This window comes from Somniosus microcephalus, chromosome 15 (genome assembly GCF_052327205.1).
Source record: "Somniosus microcephalus isolate GS21.2 chromosome 15, FLI_Smic_1.0, whole genome shotgun sequence".
NCBI classification, from domain to species: domain Eukaryota; kingdom Metazoa; phylum Chordata; class Chondrichthyes; order Squaliformes; family Somniosidae; genus Somniosus; species Somniosus microcephalus.
In genome coordinates this window covers 72,519,501-72,525,724 of record NC_141001.1, presented here as the reverse complement: position 1 = coordinate 72,525,724, position 6,224 = coordinate 72,519,501, and positions in this window count along the sequence as shown.

Sequence of the window (6,224 nt, the reverse complement as noted above, 5' to 3'; positions counted from 1 at the left end):
CGATAAGACTGGCGTGTGATGCGTCTCCCTACGGCGTTGGAGCGGTACTGTCACATAAATCCCTTGATGGTTCAGAGAGGCCGATAGCTTTTGCATCACGCTCGTTAACTGCAGCCGAGCGTAACTACGCCCAGATTGACAGAGAGGCCCTCAGCCTGGTGTGGGGGGTGAAGAAGTTCAATCACTACCTGCACGGACAGAAATTTACTCTACTAACTGATCATCAACCTCTTGTCTCCATTTTCAACCCTAAGAAGGGCGTCCCGATAATGACAGCACAACGGCTACAGAGGTGGTCCCTTTTCCTAGGGGCACACCAATATGACATCGAGTACAAAGGAACTAAACAGCATGGGAATGCTGATGGATTGTCGCGCCTACCATTGCCGACGGTGGAAGAAGCACCTGCAGTGGATCCTGTGGAGATATTCCACTCGACCATAGTCGAATGTCTACCTGTGACGAATGCAAACATAGAAAAGGAAACACGAAATGACCCGACACTCTCCAGGGTCTATGGTTTAACGGTGAAGGGATGGCCAGCACATGGCGAACCACTGTTGCCAGCATTCTCGCCGAGAAGAGAACAGCTGTCAGTGTGCCGAGGAACCTTGATTTGTGGATCCAGAGTAGTAATTCCACCCAAATTGAAGGATAGAGTGCTCAATGAGCTTCATGAGGGTCACCTGGGAGTGGTAAAAATGAAGAACTTAGCCAGAGCGTTTGTGTGGTGGCCGGGAATCGATAGAGAAATCGAAGAGATGACAAAGAGCTGTACAGGATGCCAGAAGGTCCAAAACGCCCCACCACAAGCCCCTCTACATCCATGGGAGTGGCCCTCATCTCCATGGCAAAGGGTACACATTGATTTTGCTGGTCCATTTATGGACTCGATGTTTTTAATTGCGGTGGATGCACATTCAAAGTGGCCAGAGGTAATAAACATATCCTCAACCACCACAGAAAAAACTATCACAGTCTTACGAACCATATTCGCCAGAAATGGTCTGCCTGAACAGATTTTCTCCGACAATGGACCACAGTTTGTGTCTGAAGAGTTCTGGAGGTTCTTAAAGAACAATGGTGTTAAGCATTACACATCCGCTCCATATCATCCAGCCACCAATGGATTGGCTGAGAGGTTCGTTCAAACATTCAAGAAGGCTATCAAAGCAATGTGTAATGAAGACATACCCCTACAACACAAGGTGGATAACTTCTTGTTTGCCTACCGGAATGCGACACATGCGGTTACCAACCAAACTCCAGCCATGATGTTCTTCAATCGAAGACTAAGATGCCGCTTGGATTTGGTTAAGCCAAACATCAGAAGAGATGTGGAGAACAGGCAGTTTCAGAATATGAATGAAAGGCCAACCAGGAGTTTCAAGATAGGTCAACCAGTTTTGGCCCGGGACTACCGCACAGAGAAATGGCAGCCAGGAACGATCTGCACACGGCAAGGACCTCTAATGTATACCATGGACGTTGGAGAGAGCATTGTAAGATGCCATGCTGACCAGATTCTAGAGTCACTGGAAAACGCCAAATCTACACCACGATCCTATACACCTGGTGATGAAACCGAAGTACCAATTGCATCTACCTCAGAATCGGTGATATTGGAAGCAGACAAACCAAACAACGACGTTGCTCCCGAATCAACTTTGCCAGAAGAACCTGATACCCCAAAGAGGCGTTATCCGGACAGAATCAGGAAGCCTCCTCAAAGACTGAATTTATAATTGATTAACTTCCGCTAATGTATATAGCAACTGTAATCGTAAATATGTTATTTAATTATTAATCGAATGTTATGTACTGTTTAGCTAAAAGGGGAGGAATTGTAATGTATGTACCTTGAAGAAGGAACTATATTCTGCAGCCCCTGTATACTGCAGTACCAGTAGTGACCACCCCTGTATATAAGCCTGTGAAGTAACTTTGTATAGTAGTTCCAGTTTTGTCTCCATTCAGTAAACACCTGTTATAACCAACTTCTGCAGTCCGTGTCTCAATTTCACACGGACATTACACACTTCATAGTCAAGAACTCACTGTCTAAGCCTGTATTTGGAGATTGGACACTTGGCCAAGGTACTAGAGGGCTGCCAGTGCAATGGAACTACAGGCTGGATTTTGCGGGGGGTCAGCGCGCGTGATCGGTGGCGGGTCGGGTGGGAAATCGTTATTTTTCCCCAGTGGGTCGGGACCCCGCTGTGAACCCGCTGCCATGCGCCTTTCCCCAATGTTGGGTCTGTCAGCACTGAGCAGACTAGGGGCAGGAACTTGGCTGGCTCGGGGCGGGAAACAGGCTTGACACGCAGTGGTGGGTTCACAGTGGGGGGCCCAATTCAGGTCATTAGTGGCTTGTTTAGAGCCACTTAAGAATGAATTTGAGCTCACCTGCATTTGACAGCTCACCCACGGGGTCCACGCTGGTCGTGGAGCACGTCTGTGAAGCTGAGGCGGGAGTTTGGTGACCATTGAATCAGCTGTTTAGTTGAGAGTAAAAATGTAAAGTAAAAGCTCCCACCTTACAGAGATATTTTCCCTCAGTCACAAACTCTTCCTCACTGCATTTCCACAACAGATTCACCATGCTGCAAGTCTTTACACAAGTCTCCATCCAGTCTGACCTCATTACCTCTCTCACCATTGAAAGATCGCTTCTGTCATCTCTACTTCACCTGTCATCTATTCCACCAGCATGAGTGCCCTTTATACTCTCTCACCTTGGTCCTCAGAATCCGACCATGATCAGCCCCAACACCAGCAGCACCGGGCACATCAGCATCACCAAACACAACACCATCAATCTTCTCCGCAATCACCTGATGCTGCACAGGACAGAGGGCATCAACACCCGACCATATTGCTGCCCGGGAGGCCAGGGATGGCCTCACCATGGCCAGATTTACTTCACTTGACGCTGTACACCCTAGCTGCTGCATGATGCGCCAGGTTGGCACCACCCCACACCAACACCATAAAGCATCCCTACAATGCTCAAACCATTCCTTTCACACTCATCACCATTGCAGGGGGTAGCATTATGTCTCACCATTCACTGCAACTCACTAAACCACTTCCAAAGGTGTACACAAATCTGTCCAAGAACGCAAAGTGTTGAAAATAAAGGTTTCAATGTTTGACACCACATTAACAGAAACTTTACATAAGAACATAAGAAATAGGAGCAGGAGTAGGCCAATCGGCCCCTCGAGCCTGCTCCGCCTTTCAATAAGATCATGGCTGATCTGATCCTAATCGCCAATCTACTATCACTGAACCATCTCCTGAATCTAACAGAATTAGACACACGAAATAGGAGCAGGGTCAGGCTACATGGCCCCTGGGCCCGCTCCGCTACCCACAGGGCCATGACCGATCCGAACCTAGACTCATGTCCAAATTCCTGCCCGTTCCCCATAACCCTTTATTCCCTTTACTTCTAGGAAACTGTCTATTTCTGTTTTAAATTTATGTAATGATGTAGCTTCTACAGCTTTTTGGGGCAGCATATTCCATGGACCTACCACCCTCTGAGTGAAGTAGTTCCTCCTCATCTCAGTTTTGAAAGAGCAGCCCCTTATTCTAAGACTATGCCCCCTAGTTCTAGTTTCACCCATCATCGGGAACATCCTCCCCGCATCCACCCGATCCAACCCCTTCACAATCTTATATGTTTCATGAACATTGGCATGATTGGACAAGGATGAGGGTGAGTGTGAGGGGTGGCTAATGAAATGGGGATGTGATAATGTAGATAGAGAGGCATGGGTGGAGGTGAAAGGTAAGTTGGTGTGAGTAAGGATGTGCAGGAGTAGGGTAGGGAAGGCAGAGTGATGGGGACGTGATGAGGTTGAGTGTGGCTTTGTACTAACGTTTCTTGATCTATTGAGATCATTGAAATGTTTGCGGCACTGCACCCAGGTCCTCCTGACCACATCCTTGCTTGTGCCCTCCTCTGGCTGTGTTGATCTCCTGGGGAGGTCTCTTCCGCCCATGGGAAGGGAAGAGGACCTCCCTGCGTGCTGTGACTCCCTCTATAAGCATATGGAGTCGTGGGAAAGCTTGGGTGCTGCTCTGCACCTCTGTGCAGTGCTTGTCAGTGTTTGCAGCACCTCAATGCTGTAGAACACTGACAGCACAAATGTCAAAAGAAAGTTGGCCATGGTCCCTTTCAGGAAACCGGCTGATGATGTGTCATCAAATGACGTCACCAGACCCGCTTCCTCTAATTGGGCCGGCAAACGCGCTGGGCAGGCCCAATCTAGGGAATTTCATTTCAGAGGCCGGGATGGAGCCAGCAGCGGGGTCGGGACCTGCCGCTAACGTCGCCCACCACGGACCCGCCGAGGTTCATAAAATCACAGTCTACATCTCAGAAAGGGTCAGGATAGGAGGAGAGCAAAAAGGGAGGAGAAATTTTCATCACATATTAATTGCATCTTTCTTTCAAGTGCTATTTCCATAAGTTAATTTTCTGATTTATGTCAGGACAGCATTAGGAATTAGCATTTGGTTGAGTGGAGCCAGTTAAGCTTTCTTTTTTATTCATTCTTGTGATGTGGGGATTGTTGGTAAGGCCAGCATTTATTGTCCATCCCTAGTTACCCTTGAGAAGGTGGTGGGCCTTCTTCTTGAATTGCTGCAGTCCGTGTGTTGAAGGTGCTCCCACAGTGCTGTTATGTAGGAAGTTCCAGGATTTTGACACAGCAACAATGAAGGAATGGTAATATATGTCCAGGTCAGGATGGTGTGTTCTTGGAAGGGAACTTAGAGATGATGGTGTTCCCTGCTGCCCTTGTCCTTCTGGGTGGTGGAGGTTGTGGGTTTGGGAGGTGCTGCCAAAGAAGCTTTGGCGAGTTGCTGCAGTGCTTAATTGTTCAACACCATTCATGACAGGGTTGCCGAGCTTTGACCTGATCTATAGCTTGTGCAATTGCTTAGCTCTGTCTACAGCATGCTGCTTTCATTCTTTAGCTTGCCTGTGGTCCTGTGTTGTAGCTTCACTAGGTTGGCACCTAATTTTCTCGTACACCTGGTGCTGCTCCTGGCATGCTCTTCTACATTCTTCATTGAACCAGGTTTGGTCGCCTGGCTTGATGGTAATGGTAGAGTGAGGGATATGCCAGTCCATGAGGTTACAGATTGTGGTGGTATACAATTCTGCTGCTGCTGATGACCCACAGCTCCTCATGAATGCCAAGGTTTAAGATGCTAGATCTGTTGTTAGTCAATCGCACTTAGCACAGTGGTAGTGCCACACAATCCAAGGGTGTCCTCAATGTGAAGACAGGACTTGCCTCCAGAAAGACTGTGTGGTGGTCAATCCTGCTGTCTTGGACGGACGCATCTTCGGAGGTAGATTGGTGAGGAGGAGTGGGTTATTCTCTCGTGTTGGTTCTCTCACAGTCTAGTAGCAATGTTCATCAGGACTTGGCCAGCTCAGTCAGTGTTGGTACTACCGAGCCACTCTTGATGATGGACATTTAAGTCCCTCATCCAGAGTACATTCTGTGTGCTTGTTATCCTCATTGCTTCCTCCAAGTGGTGTTTAACATAAGCTGAGGGGAGTGTTACGTCCGTGTAATAATAAGAAAAGGACTGTAGAGAACGGTACAACAGGTGTTTACTCAACGTGGTTCAAACTGCAACTGAAACAACAGATTACTACTCAGCGTTATATACAGGTGTGGTCACTGCCGGTACTACAGTATACATGAGCTGTAGAAAGTAGTTCCCCCCTTAAAGGTACATACATTACAATTCCTCCCCTTTTAGATTAACAGTACCATAAAACTCATTTAACAATTAAATATCAAACTAATTACAATTAACACTTTTAACATGCAACATTAGCTGAAAATAGTCTATTTATAAATTCAGTCTTTGGGGAGGCTTCCTGATCCTTTCTGGATAGCGCCTTTCCCGAGTGTCTTGCTCTTGGTGCGGAGGCAATTCTGGCCCCCTGTCGTCGGTTGGTTCATCAGCTTCCGATGCTACTGCTTCTGGGGTAGATGCTACCTGTACGTCGGGTTCATCACCAGGTACATATGGGCGAGGCATGGGGTTGACTCGTTCCTGTGACTCTAGGATCAGGTCAGCATGGCGTCTCACGATGCTCTCCCCAACGTCCACTGTGTACATTAGTGGCCCCTGCTGTGTGCATATCGTTCCTGGTTGCCATTTCTCTGTTCGGTAGTCGCGGGCCAAGA